At 43.3% G+C, this 15,574-nt stretch overlaps 1 non-coding gene across 1 annotated transcript; it reads left to right on the top strand.

Moving 5' to 3' along the window:
* The first annotated feature begins 1,861 nt into the window (after positions 1-1,861).
* Positions 1,862-1,934, top strand: TRNAK-UUU (transfer RNA lysine (anticodon UUU)). Its single transcript has one exon. It is a non-coding gene; the product is annotated as a tRNA-Lys (tRNA).
* Positions 1,935-15,574: the final 13,640 nt, after the last annotated feature.

The raw sequence follows: 15,574 nt of genomic DNA, 5'->3' as shown, positions 1-15,574 counted from the left end.
GTATCGCCAATGATGATACCACAACCAAGCATCAATACACAGTGAGCCCAGCCTGCAGGGCCAGGCCCTGCATTCATAGGAAAGGGCCCAATATCACTGGTTATCAGTCTAAGCATTAGCAATACTGCAGACACAGACTTCAAGCTGTGAAACCTTAGTAAACAGAGTGGCCCTATGGACAGCCAGCAAGATTCGCATGTGTGATATATGCTTTTTAGAAATGCAAACTAACAGCATACCTGCAGACAATAAGTCAAGCCTGTAGGGCCAGGCTTTGCTCAGCTTCAGCCCAGCACAGCACACCTGCTATCAGCATTAGCAGTATTGCAGACACAAACCACAACCTTTCAGAGATACAAGCTTAACAACATACTTGCAACAGTAACTGAATATTATTGATTTGTGCACCATGTGGTGCCTTACCACCTGCAGGCTTCATGACCAAACAGAAAGTCCAATGAATGTCCATCCATAGCATCATGATGAAGGAGCAATGCCTAGAGACCAGATGCCCTCACCCCCCTTGCTTCCTGGATCCTGGAGGGGGGTCTCCCCCATATAGGTGGGGGGGGTCTCCCCCATATAGGCGTTCATGTCTGCCTGTACAGTGGGGAGCTTCAACAGAGGCTTGAACCTGTGTGGCCTGGCCAGAAGCGTCAAGCAAAGGTGAGGGAAAAATAAAAATTCTGCTTTCAGCAATAGCATAACAGGCTGTAGCAGTGAGGGAAAAAAAAGAGAATGCTTCGGGTAGGGAGGAGACCTACTTTTATAGTATAACCTGTCCTGATATAGGGCAGGGGCCGGAGCCTACCCATATGTATATGCTGTCATGCTGTGTCAGGAAAATGGTGTTGTGGTAACTTGCCCAAATAAAAAAAAAAGCATAATAATATTATTCTTGATATCACTAGAAAAAAAAGCATAATAATATTATTCTTGATATCACTAGAAAAAAAGCCTTTGAAAATTCGTTTGCAACAACTCCATCAGTATCATCAGCAAAGCAGCTTCATTATTATCCCATTAAAGAAGAAGAGGATGGGCGCTGCATTTTCCAGATTTCATAATTTGCCACGTCATGAATGTTAATTCTCCATTATGAGCGCTAGTTTACAAGACTGACCACTTCTTACTCGTCCTTGTTTCTGAGCATGCGTGTTTGTACTTTGGACTTTCGTCCGACGGACTTGTGTACACACGCTCGGAAAATCCGACAACACACATTTGTCCACAGAAAATTTTAAAACCTGCTAGCCAACATTTGTTTGCAGAAAACCCAACACCATTTGTCCGATGGAGCATACACACGGTCGGATTTACCGCGAACAGCCTACCATCGAACATTTCCCGTCGGAAAGTCCGATCGTGTGTACGCGGCTTAAGAATGGACAGAGTAGGAGATGACCGGACAGATTAGGGTAGGGATGCACTACACAGCACCTCCTTCTTGTTTCATCCTTGCCCATAATAGATAGATATATTTTTTCCAGAAAATATGTGTTTCATAAACAGCTGCACAAAAATTCTGCGACATAAGAAAAAATTGCAACTACTATCTTTATTCTACAAGACCTCTGCTTTCAGAAAATGCATAATAATCTGGGGGTTTTAGGTAATTTTATAGCCAAAAAATGAAAAAAATTGCTCTAGAGGTGAAGAGATTAAATTCAGGTTTGCCAAATTTTTTAACAAGATTCCCAAAAGCCTTGGCCAAATAAACCTGAACAGATTTTCCCATTACCTATTATCAACTACATTTAATTACTTATGTAAATTGTCACTCTATTTTGCAGTCTAGTTACTACTCTATGCAATGAGGTGGAGTTCAATGGTTAGTCAGGTGACAGTACTTTTTACTGAGGCCCGGATAGCTCAGTCGGTAGAGCATCAGACTTTTAATCTGAGGGTCCAGGGTTCAAGTCCCTGTTCGGGCGGCTGCTTTTTTATCATTTGCCATATGACATAAAATTACTAAACTCCTTTTCATTTATATTACATAAAGTTGCCATGAAGAATACAAAGAACACTATGTAAAGGGGCTTGCGAAATTTATTGTTACAGAAACACCCTGCCAGAAGCATTATGACAAAAAGCATTTTTCAGGGAAATGCCAACCACATTGGGTATACTTCTAAAGTAGGGATGGGCCGAACACCCCCCTGTTCAGTTCACACCAGAACATGCGAACAGACAAAAAATTTGTTGAACATGCGAACACTGTCAAAGTCTATGGGACAAGAACATGAAAAATCAAAAGTGACAATTTTAAAGGCTTATATGCATGGTATTGTCTTAAAAAATGTTTGGGGACCTGGGTCCTGCCCCAGGGGACATGTATCAATGCAAAAAAAGTTTTAAAAACGGCTGTTTTTAGAGTGCAGTGATTTTAATAATACTTAAAGTGAAACAATAAAAGTGTAATATTCCTTTAAATTTTGTACCTGGGGGGGGGTGTCTATAGTATGCCTGTAAAGTGGCGCATGTTTCCCGTGTTTAGAACAGTCTGAAAGCAAAATGACATTTCTAAAGGAAAAAAAGTTATTTAAAACTACTCGCCGCTATAATGAATTGTCGGTCCGGCAATACACATAACAGTTCATTGATAAAAACGGCATGGGATTTCCCCCACAGGGGAACCCTGAACCAAAATTTTTTAAAAAATGCGTGGGGGTCCCCCCAAATTCCATACCAGGCCCTTAAGGTCTGAATGGATATTAAGGGGAACCCTGCGCCAAAATTTAAAAAAAATGGCGTGGGGTTCCCCTCAAAATCCATACCAGACCCTTCAGGTCTGGTGTGGATTTTAAGGGGAACCCCACACCAAAATTTAAAAAAAAATGGCATGGGGTCCCCCCATAAATCCATACCAGACCCTTATCCAAGCACGCAACCTGGCAGGCCGCAGAAAGAGGGGGGACAAGAGAGCGCCCCCCCTTCTGAACCGTACCAGGCCACATGCCCTCAACATTGGGAGGGTGCTTTGAGGGTGCTTTGGGGACCCCCACAACCACTGGGCAAGCGGGCGGGGGCTTATCAGAATTTGGAAGCCCCCTTTAACAAGGGGACCCCCAGATCCTCCTGTTTGAAATGGTAATGGGTACATTGTACCCGTACCATTTCACAAAAAAAGTGTGAAAATGGTAAAAAAAAACAAAATACACTGTGGGAGAAGTCCTTTATTAAAAAATAAAAAAATAAAACTGTCCCACGTAGTCCATTCACCTCCGCCGACGGACCGAAAAAAAAAATAAAGAAGACCTGCCTCCATGGGAGGCACATGGTGTCGTTGCATATGACGCGTCCTCGCAGGTGACAGCTCTTTTAAAACTGTGAACGGGGCCAAATGATGTAGTTGCTGGGTGACCCCGCCCCCTTTGACGCACAGGGACATCCCTATGGCTTCGCTCGTAGAGTCAGAGGGGGGTGGGGCCACCCAGTCCCTCGGTGGAGGTGAATGGACTACGTGGGACAGTTTTATTTTTTTATTTTCTAATAAAGGACTTCTCCCACGGTGTGTGTTGTTTTTTTGTTACCATTTTCACACTTCTTTTGTAAAATGGTACGGCTACAATGTACCCATTACCATTTCAAACAGGGGGAGGCTGGGATCTGGGGGCCCCCTTGTTAAAGGCTTCCAGATTCCGATAAGCCCCACGCCCGCAGACCCCCACAACCACTGGGCAAGGGTTGTGGGGATGCGGCCCTTCTCCCCATCAACATGGGGACAAGGTGCTTTGGGGGGCTACCCCAAAGCACCCTCCCAATGTTGAGGGCATGTGGCCTGGTACGGTTCTGGAAGGGGGGGCGCTCTCTCGTCCCTCCCTCTTTTCCTGCGGCTTGCCAGGTTGCGTGCTCGGATAAGGGTCTGGTATGGATTTTTTGGGGGACCCCACGCCATTTTTTTTTATTTTGGCGTGGGGTTCCCCTTAAAATCCATACCAGACTTTTCGGTATGGATTTTGAGGGGGACCCCCACGCCATTTTTTTTTAAAAATTTTTTTAAAATTTTGGTGCGGGGTTCCCCTGTGGGGGAATCCCATGCCGTTTTTTTTCAATGAACTTTTATGTGTATTGCCGGACCAACAATTCATTACAGCCGCGAGTAGTTTTAAATGATTTTTTTTCCATTAGAAATGTCATTTTGATGTCAGACTGTTCTAAACATGGGAAACTTGCGCCACTTTACAGGCATACTATAGACACCCCCCAGGTACGAAATTTAAAGGAATATTACACTTTTATTGTTTCACTTTAAGCATTAATAAAATCACTGCTCCCGAAAAAACGTCTGTTTTTAAAACTTTTTTTTGCATTGATACATGTCCCCTGGGGCAGGACCCAGGTCCCCAAACACTTTTTATGACAATAAATTGCATATTAACCTTTCAAATTAACACTTTTGATTTCTCCCATAGACTTTTAAAGGGTGTTCCACGGCTTTCGAATTTGCCGCAAACACCCAAAACTGTTCGCTATTCGGCAAAAGGGCGAACAGCCAATGTTTAAGTCGAACTCATGTTTGACCCGAACATAAAGCCCATCCCTATTCTAAAGGTTTAGTTCACCTGTACAGAAAAAAGTAAAGGTAAACTAATACTTGACACCCTCCCCTCCCCACCTCTGGACTTACCTCTGGGTTGGCTGAGCTATCAGCACCACGCAGCAGGTCAACCAGTCTGAGAATTTGAAATCGCTACTCCTTTTTCTGCATGCAGTGTTTCTAGGACAGACCAGATCAATTCACTGTGACAGCGCTAACCAATCAGATATGATCTAGTCTGTCCCAGAAGTGCTGCATAGAGAAGAACAAGGATTTAAAATCCCTGGACCAGCTGATGGGATGCTGACAGTTCAGCAACCCCGGAGGTGAGTAGAAAGTGCCCTAGGGAGTAGGGAGGGTGTCCGGTGTTAATTCAACTTTGAATTTTTTTCTGAACTAACAATTTAAGGATGTGCTAAGCACATTCTCTTGCAAGGGGCATTGTTATGATTGTGGAAGACCTGGGACATCAATGGATGCTAAATGATCTATACCAGGGGTATTAAATTAAAATTCTCAGAGGTCTGGTCATTAAAAATGTCATCCAGCAGAGGTCCGAGTCTCATTTTTGTGCTTTAACTCAGGAACTTTTATATCACAGCCCCACCCCCTTACATTACATCATCAGTTCTACCGTTTACATCATAGCACTCCCTTTTACACCACAGCACCCCTCTTTACAATGCAGCCTTCCTTTACATCACATTGGACCCCTTTACAATACAGCCTTCCTTTACATCACATTGGACCCCTTTACAATACAGCCCCCACTTTACAATACAGTGCCTGCTGTAAATCACAGGCCTCTTTGCATCAAACTACCCCTTCACATCACAGCCCCCTCCTTACATCACAGACCTTCCTCCTTTACATCAGTGTCCTTAGCCCCCCTTCCTTGCATCCAAGTCCCCTTCACAGCCCCCTTTCTTTGAACCTCAGTCTCCTTCAAAGCTCCCCTTGCACCCCAGTTCCCTTCACATCTGTCCCCCCCTACTAGCACTGCAATCCCCTGCAAATCCCCACTCCTTGTATCTCAGTCCCATTTACAGCCCCCATTCCTTGCATCCCACCTTGTATCCCAGTCCCCTCCACAGCCCCCCTCCTTGTATCCTAGGCCCCTCCACAGCCCCCCTTTTTGTATCCCAGTCCCCTCCACAGCCCCCTCCTTATATCCCAGTCCCCTCCACAGCCCCCCTCCTTGTATCCCAGTCTCATCTACAGCAGCCCCCTGACCTTACTTGCACCCCACTCCCTTTCAGAGTCCCTACCTTTCTTGTATGCCGGTCCCCCTTACAACCCCCTTCCTTCTTTGCAACCCAGTCCCCTTCATGTGAATGCCCCCTCGCTTACCTTACAAAGCAGGTGGAAGACAGAAGATGCGGCATGTCCGAGCAGAGGGCGGGAACTGTCCAACTTTCCATTTAACAGGCAGATGATTTGTGTCTAGGACCGCTCCTAGCAACAAATCACAGGCATTTTAACTTGAAAATTTGGACAGCTCCCGCCTTCTGTTCGGACATGCTGCATCTTCTGTCTTCTACCTGCTTTGTAAGGATAAAAGCAGCGGGGGAAGGAGGAGTACTCAGGAGAGGACACCCAAGCTGCTAAGTGACAGAGCCTGGTCCAGAAAGGATTGTCAGTTTTCGGACTGCGGTCCTCTGTTTAGTGATACCTGATCTATACATTCACAATGTGTTGTCAAAAAGAGTACAAATATTTTTTCATGCTCTGAGGTTCATTGATTGCTCAATCAAAGTGAATGTTATGTATTAAAGTGGTATTAAATCCAAAAGCAAACCTTTAGTATATTACAACTTACTAATTCTTAGATGTAATGGCTGCATTTGTTTTTTTTTGTTTGTTTTTTTTGGCTCTCTTTTCTTTATTTTAACCTGATGATCTGAATGGTAAGTCTGTTGTTTTTCAAAAGAACAAGCTGCCCTTCAGATTTAGCAGTTGGTGGGTTGAGTCAAATCATTTACCGTTGACAGGGGACATTACAATGATTAGCATTTATTCTCATATTAGAATAGTATGTCACCTAGTCATCACTAGGTGGTGTTGTCGCTGGGTGAGGCTTTGGGTTTTACTAGTTTGCTCACTTTTATGTCTCCATAAAATGCTGTTTTTTTTTTACTTACTTATCTCTGCTGAAAGACCCGTGAGAGCCTTCGGCTCCATTCACACCTGAGCGTAGCGATGGGAGGAGAGAAATAGGATATTAGGTGTGGAAAGCTGCTGTTTGATCAGTAAAAGAGTGACGAAAATGACTGAAAAACACTCAAGTCTGGCATTTCTTTTAAGCCAAAAACACTTGTAATCTGCCAAAAAGAAACTCATGTACGTTTTTGATTGACAGGCATTTTGCTTAAGGTGACATAACACTCAGATGTGAACAGGTAAAGACCCCGTTCACACCTATGCAATTTTCTGCTCGAAGCTTGTAGCTATAAAATACTCAACAAGCCAAATCCCATTCATTTCAATGGCCTATTGAACCTTTTCTACATTGTTGATATATTTAAATGTTGGCCCTGAAAAATAACGGTGGCCAACAGGATACATGTACACTTTATGCATGTAATGCATAAGCACATAACTGTATACTGTAGCTGAACATATAACTATAAATTAATTAAAATATAATGTTTCTGAACAACTTAGAAAAGACAGTTAAACAAAAATTCTAACCCAGCTTGCTAAAGTATAATTGAATGAGGAAAAAAAAAAATATCACTTAGCAGAGGATGGTTTCGATCCATCGACCTCTGGGTTATGGGCCCAGCACGCTTCCGCTGCGCCACTCTGCTGGATGCACCCCTTTGTGTGGTATAGTGTTTAAATGCTTACTTTGCTGTCATATGTTACTGTATTTGTTAATATTCCAGTATTTGCTTATTTGTTTTTTTGCTTTATGTAAGTGCAGGTTTGCTGGGGCTGCAGTGTTACTTACCTGACCTACTTGCTTACTTTGTTGTGATGCATTTTTGTTCATATACTACAAGCCATTTTTTTGCCTATTGAAAAGTTAATCAATTAGCATTGGAAGCATGAGAATTGACTTCAGTTCTAAATAAATCTAATGATATGTTGGTTAAAACACTTCTTCAGCATGGCCCTCTCTTTGTGGTTTTATGGGCGTGCTTCATCCCATATGTGTATGATGTCATGCTTGTGTCAGGAAAACAGAAAATGTTATACTTCCCGGACGGTAATTTTTCTTTCCTGATGCATAAGCATGACAGCATACAGGTCCCTCCCTTGTGGGCCTCGCATTTGAGTATAGTCACGAGAATGCCGCCTGGGGGGAGGCGACTTATTTAAATATAGTATAACCAGTCCTGATTGGGTGAGGGGCGGAGCCTAAACCATACATGTATGCTGTCATGCTTATGCATTAGGAAAGGAAAATTACCATCAGGTAAGTATAACATTTTCCATTTTCTAACTGTGTGGGGGGGATGGGCTGTCTGGGACAACACACAGATCCGTCTTCCTACATGGCAGAAAGACAGGATCTCTGTTATTCCCTGTCAGAATGGAGATCTGCCATGTTTTCTATGGCAGGACCCCATTTTGTCACTGCGGGGAACGATAGCGAATGGACATCGAGTCCGCTGGACCTGCTGATTGGCTCCCCCTGCTGGCCAATCAGTGCTTGCGCGCCCAAAGATTGCGGTTTGCGAGCTGACGTACAGCTACAGCGATTCACGCAGCCGAGCCAACCTGCCGCAGTATAACTGCAACGGCTGGTCGGCAATTGGTTAAAGTGTTACTAAACCCACATCATAAAAAAAACTATCAATAAATGTATCACATGCTGTTCATACTCCCTCTGTTGCTATGAGATTCATTTTCTGTATTCAGCAAAAATCCTGGTTGATCCTGCTGCTCTCTATCTCCCCCTTCTGTTCATGTCCCCAATTCAGCTAGCGATTTTGCAGCTGTGGTGGAAACTCTGCACATGCTCAGTTTTCATTGCATTTCTATGCTGAGCATTTCCTCCCTATCACATCTGAGCAGCCCATGTGATTATAGAGTCACACATGTGGGTGTATACACAGTGGCAGATTTTTTTTATTATTATTATTACAGTGTGTGTTAATATCACATTAAATATTCTTTATTTAAATATTCTTTATTTCCTAAGAATTGTGTAATGTTTTATTTTATATTACATCACCATGAGTTGTTTCACAACTTTATTTCAAATTTTGCCAATCCCCCGCTTTTGTCAAAATATGACATATGCATAGGAGGTACCTTCTCTATAGCTTGCAAATGCTATTAGAATCAACATGCAAGTCTTGTTCAATGCCTTGAAAAAATATTCATTCCCCTTTAAATTTTCCACATTTTGTCATGCTACAACCAAAAAGTAAATGTGTTTTATTTGTATTTTATGTGACAGACCAACACAAAGTGGCACATAATTGTGAACTGGAAGGAAAATGATAAATGGTTTTCATTTTTTTTTTATAAATAAATATGTGAAAAGTGAGGCGTGCATTTTGTATTCAGCCCCTCCCCCCATCCCCCCGAGTCAATATTTTGTAGAACCACCTTTCACTGTAATTACAGCTGCAAGTCTTTTTGAGGATGTCTCTACCAGCTTTGCACATCTAGAGTGACATTTTTGCCCATTCTTCTTTACAAAATAGCTCAGGCTCTGTTAGATTGGATGTAGAGCATCTGTGAACAGCAATTTTCAAGTCTTGCCACAGATTCTCAATTTGGATTTAGTTCTGGACTTTGACTGGGCCATTCTAACACATGAATATGCTTTGATCTAAACCATTCTGTTGTAGCTCTGACTGTATGTTTAGGGTCATTTTCCTGCTGTAAGGTGAACCTCCAGTCAAGTCTTTTGCAGACTCTAACAGGTTTTCTTCTAAGATTGCCCTGTATTTGGCTCCATCCATCTTCCCATCAACTCTGATCAGCTTCCCTGTCCCTCCTGAAGAAAAGCATTCCCACAGCATGATGCTGCCACCACCATGTTTCACGGTGGGGATGGTGTGTTCAGGGTGATGTGCAGTGTTAGTTTTCCGCCACACATAGCGTTTTGCTTTTAGGCCAAAAAGTTCAATTTTGGTCTTATTCGACCAGAGCACCTTCTTCCACATGTTTGCTGTGTCCCCCATATGGCTTCCCGCAAACTGCAAATGGGACTTCTTATGTCTTTCTTCTTGCCACTCTTCCATAAAGGCCAGATTTGTGGAGTGCACGACTAATAGTGGACAGATTCTCCCACCTGAGCTGTGGATCTCTGCAGCTCCTCCAGAGTTACCATGGGCCTCTTGGCTGCTTCTCTAATTAATGCTCTCCTTGCCCGGCCTGTCAGTTTAGATGGACAGCAATGTTTTGGTAGGTTTGCATTTGTGCCATACTTTTTCCATTTTCAGATGATGGATTGAACAGTGCTCCATGAGCTGGTCAAAGCTTGGAAAATTTTTTCATAACCTAGCCCTGCTTTAAACTTCTCCACAACTTTATCCCTGACTTGTCTGGTGTGTTCCTTGGCCTTCATGATGCTGTTTGTTCACTAAGGTTCTCTAACAAACCTCTGAGGGCTTCACAGAACAGCTGTATATTGGTTCCACTAGATTTTAATTAGGGGTATCAGAGTAAAGGGGGCTGAATACAAATGCACACCACACTTTTCAGGCATTTATTTGTAAAAAAAAATTGAAAACCATTTATCATTTTCCTTTCACTTTACAATTTTATGTGCCACCGTGTGTTGGTCTAGCACATAAAATCCCAATAAAATACATTTATGTTTTTGGTTGTAACATGACAAAATGTGGAAAATGTCAAGGGGTATGAATACTTTTTCAAGGCACTGTATGTACTGTACTTGTGCCCACAGTTACATTTTATTGCATTCACCACAGAGCTAATGACAGAGATGGACATAGTCTAAAGATCAATCTCCAGACACATCGGGTAGAAGGGGGGAGTTGCACCAGTCACACTAAAATCACATCACAAAATTATATGCAAAAGATTCTATAAATGTCTGATAGCTAGGGATGAGCCAAACACCCCCCTGTTCGGTTCGCACCAGAACATGCGAACAGGCAAAAAAATTTGTTCGAACACGCGAACACCGTCTATGGAACACGAACATGAATAATCAAAAGTGCTAATTTTAAAGGCTTATATGCAAGTTATTGCCATAAAAAGTTTTTGGGGACCTGGGTCCTGCCCCAGGGGACATGGATCAATGCAAAAAAAAGTTTTAAAAACTGCCGTTTTTTCGGGAGCAGTGATTTTAATAATGCTTAAAGTGAAACAATAAAAGTGTAATATTCCTTTAAATTTCGTGCCTGGGGGTGTCTATAGTATGCCTGTAAAGGGGCGCATGTTTCCGGTGTTTAGAACAGTCTGACAGCAAAATGACATTTCAAAGGAAAAAAGTCATTTAAAACTACTTGCGGCTATTAATGAATTGCCGGTCCGACAATACACATAAAAGTTCATTGATAAAAACGGCATGGGAATTCCCCACAGGGGAACCCCGAACCAAAATTTAAAAAAAAAATGACGTGGGGGTCCCCCTAAATTCCATACCAGGCCCTTCAGGTCTGGTATGGATATTAAGGGGAACCCCGGCCAAAATTAAAAATTTTTTTTAAAAAAATGGTGTGGGGTCCCCCCAAAGATCCATACCAGACCCTTATCCGAGCACACAACCTGGCAGGCCGCAGGAAAAGAGGGGGGACGAGAGAGCGCCCCCCCTCCTGAACCGTACCAGGCCACATGCCCTCAACATTGGGAGGGTGCTTTGGGGTAGCCCCCCAAAGCACCTTGTCCCCATGTTGATGGGGACAAGGGCCTCATCCCCACAACCCTTGCCCGGTGGTTGTGGGGGTCTGTGGGTGGGGGGGCTTATCGGAATCTGGAAGCCCCCTTTAACAAGGGGACCCCCAGATCCTGGCCCTCCCCATGTGTGAAATGGTACCATTTCACAAAAAAAGTGTCAAAAATGTTAAAAATGACAAGAGACAGTTTTTGACAATTCCTTTATTTAAATGCTTCTTCTTTCTTCTATCTTCTTTCTTCTATCTTCTATCTTCTATCTTCCTTCGGTTTCTTTCTCCATCTTCTTCTTCTGGTTCTTCTGGTTCTTCCTCCGGTGTTCTCATCCGGCATCTTCCTCCACGGCGTCTTCTTCCCTTCTTCTTCTCGGGCCGCTCCGTATCCACCATGATGGGAGGCTTCCGCTGTGTGACGCTTCTCGTCTTCTGGCGGTTCTTAAATAATGGAGGGCGGGGCCACCCGGTGACCCCGCCCCCCTCTGACACACGGGGACTTGACGGGGACTTTCCTGTGGCATTCCCGTGATGTCAGAGGGGGGCAGGGTCGTGAGTTTGACTCGAAATCGAAGCTCATCCCTACTGATAGCATATGCCACAAAATGTAGGCAATTGCACCAATGCTCTAAGTTGCAAGTTGTTCTAAAATGTACACCATTGTCAGAATAATGTAAATACTGTATTGAGGAGGGGAGGACAGGGAGTGCCAGCACTGAAAGATGTAGAAGAGAGGTAAATGTACATGAATGGAAAGCACACAACTATCATGCAACACTTTAAAACAGTTTATTTACTGGGCACATAAAGTCCTAAATACAGGTTCAAATTCACATATTTTTCTCCTGCACCAATCTTTAATTCCCCCGATGGACTTGATTTTAAAGAAGATTCAGGGAATTGAGAGAGGAAAACATAATGCCATCCATGGACAGTTTGGTTGTATCTTTGGTCACCTAATGCATACATTATATTTGTGCTAAATAAAGAAGTTTGATCCAGAAAGAATCGCTTTATTTGTTGAAACATGTCTGTCTATAATGGTCATTTTTGTAGTGTTACTCCCTCAGGAGCCACTGGATTTTGGGTCCCCCTTTGTCTGTACAGCCAGGTAACACGCATTTTCAGCAGACACGCAGTCAGCAAACCAGTCCAAAGGTTTTGTTTTTGTTATTTATTGGGGGAAAATAACTTGGATGGGGTTAGGGTGATTATGGGATGCCCAGAAATTGGTCAATGTAGATCTTTGAGGACAACTTGAGTGAGCACAGAATTCTAGCAAAAATCCCAGACTGTACTCCCTTCGGAATAACTGTACATCTTGGCTAACCACAAGTCCCAACTTGATTTCAGGTACTTTAGTCTTCTTTGCAAAATGCCAGCACACCTGGCTTCAACTTAGAATTCCCCAAGCAAGGGTGAAAGAACACAGTATGCTGTCCCTCTGCAAACTATCTGAATATTGTACTCCTCTACAATCTCCCTTGTGGGCTTTGGGGGTGAAAAGTGTAGAGTAACTTCTTCTTAGCACAAACCCCAGAATGTGTTCCCAGGGGAAACTACTTTCAACAGACTGGCAAAGCACTTACAAATTCTGATCCCAGCACTGGTATCATCCCAAGCAGGGGTTGAAGGTTGGCAGTAGTTGTCCCTTCATAATGGCTAGCTGAGTATTGGACCTGGCTGCCTCTCACCTATAGGCTTAAGATAGTGAAACAGCAGAGGTTGCTTACTCAGTCCCTTAAGTCGTGCAGCATAGATGTGACTTCTGTCCAGGCCTCCTGCTGTTCAGGTCCCACTTGCTTACCAGGGTGTCTCAAAGAGTCGAGATAAAACTGAAAAAGGTGAGGGTTCCTCTCAGTTTCTTTCCTCCTTTCTCTCAGCACGCCATCTCCCTTCCTCTCACTCTCTGGCACCTTCTGCCTGGGGGCAGAGCCCTGTGCACAGAGGTCCCCTCCAGGCCTCTGGATCCTGGATTCTCTCCCCACGTGGCCAGGCTCCTGAGCATTTATGGGAAAATTCTCCACCCTTCTGGGCCATCGTTACCCAGGGATTGTTAGAGTTCCCATTAATATTCAGGCTTCTATCTCAATCCCTCTACCCACTAAGTTCTGCTACTTTTTAGAAGCTTCCAGAAGGAGGCAACAGAGGCTCAGCCCTTTATTACCTTCAGGTGGGGAAAAAAATTATGCTCCAATGCCAAAGGGGTCTACCAGAAGCCAGGAGGAGGCAACAGAGGCTCAGCTATTTAGTACCTTCAGGTGGGGAAAAAAAAATATGCTCCAATGCCAAAGGGGTCTTCTTCACTCCAAAACATTCCAAAAGTCTCACAATATAAAATAACGTTATGGTTGCACTACTGAAAAAAAGGGTGTATAGCAGCCAGCATCAACAAAGTAGTGACAATGTGAACAGTGAGAAGAAAAAACAATGCAGCGCTATACATAACAATCAACACAAATGTGACTATCAGCTGTGCAGCATGATAGTATATAACTAAATATAAAAAATGCAGGAAGCCAAATACAATATTGTATTATTATAGTGAGTCCAAAAGTCTGAATGGTTTAAATGAGGGCTTTACCCATTTTCCTTTTTTTTTTAAGAACATGAACAAATAGCCTAAGATGATAAGGCTTACCTTTGTACATACAGTGGGGACGGAAAGTATTCAGACCCCTTCAATTTTTCACTCTTTGTTATATTGCAGCCATTTGCTAAAATCATTTAAGTTCATTTTTTTCCTCATTAATGTACACACAGCACCCCATATTCACAGAAAAACACAGAATTGTTGACATTTTTGCAGATTTATTAAAAAAGAAAAACTGAAACATCACATGGTCCTAAGTATTCAGACCCATTGCTGTGACACTCATATATTTAACTCAGGTGCTGTCCATTTCTTCTGATCATCCTTGAGATGGTTCTACACCTTCATTTGAGTCCAGCTGTGTTTGATTATACTGATTGGACTTGTTTAGAAAAGCCACACACCTGTCTATATAAGACCTTACAGCTCACAGTGCATGTCAGAGCAAATGAGAATCATGAGGTCAAAGGAACTGCCTGAAGAGCTCAGAGACAGAATTGTGACAAGGCACAGATCTGGCCAAGGTTACATAAAAATTTCTGCTGCACTTAAGGTTCCTAAGAGCACAGTGGCCTCCATAATCCTTAAATGGAAGACATTTAGGATGACCAGAACCCTTCCTAGAGCTGGCCGTCTGGCCAAACTGAGCTATCGGGGGAGAAGATCCTTGGTGAAAGAGGTCAAGAAGAACCCAAAGATCACTGTGGCTGAGCTCCAGAGATGCAGTTGGGAGATGGGAGAAAGTTGTAGAAAGTCAACCATCACTGCAGCCCTCCACCAGTCGGGGCTTTATGGCAGAGTGACCCGACGGAAGCCTCTCCTCAGTGCAAGACACATGAAAGCCTGCATGGAGTTTGCTAAAAAACACCTGAAGGACTCCAAGATGGTGAGAAATAAGATTCTCTGGTCTGATGAGACCAAGATAGAACTTTTTGGCCTTAATTCTAAGCAGTATGTGTGGAGTGAACCAGGCACTGCTCATCACCTGTCAAATACAGTCCCAACAGTGAAGTATGGTGGTGGCAGCATCAAGCTGTGGGGGTGTTTTTCAGCTGCAGGGACAGGACGACTGGTTGCAAACGAGGGAAAGATGAATGCGGCCAAGTACAGGGATATCCTGGACAAAAACCTTCTCCAGAGTGCTCAGGACCTTAGACTGGGCCGAAGGTTTACCTTCCAACAAGACAATGACCCTAAGCACACAGCTAAAATAACGAAGGAGTGGCTTCACAACAACTACATGGCTGTTCTTGAATGGCCAAGCCAGAGCCCTGACTTAAACCCAATTGAGCATCTCTGGAGAGACCTAAAAATGGCTGTCCACCAACGTTTACCATCCAACCTGACAGAACTGGAGAGGATCTGCAAGGAGGAATGGCAGAGGATCCCCAAATCCGGGTGTGAAAAACTTGTTGCATCTTTCCCCAAAAGACTCATGGTTGTATTAGATCAAAAAGGTGCTTCTACTAAATACTGAGCAAAGGGTCTGAATACTTAGGACCATGTGATATTTCAGTTTTTCTTTTTTAATAAATCTGCTGTTTGTACATTAATGAGGAAAAAAAATGAGGGTCTGAATACTTTCCATCCCCACTGTATATATAAACAAAAGAGAGAACAGGT

The sequence above is a fragment of the Aquarana catesbeiana genome, linkage group LG03, assembly GCF_042186555.1.
Source record: "Aquarana catesbeiana isolate 2022-GZ linkage group LG03, ASM4218655v1, whole genome shotgun sequence".
Classification (NCBI taxonomy): Eukaryota; Metazoa; Chordata; class Amphibia; order Anura; family Ranidae; genus Aquarana; species Aquarana catesbeiana.
Note: the sequence above shows the minus strand (reverse complement) of the source record. Positions and strands in the feature narration are given on the sequence as shown.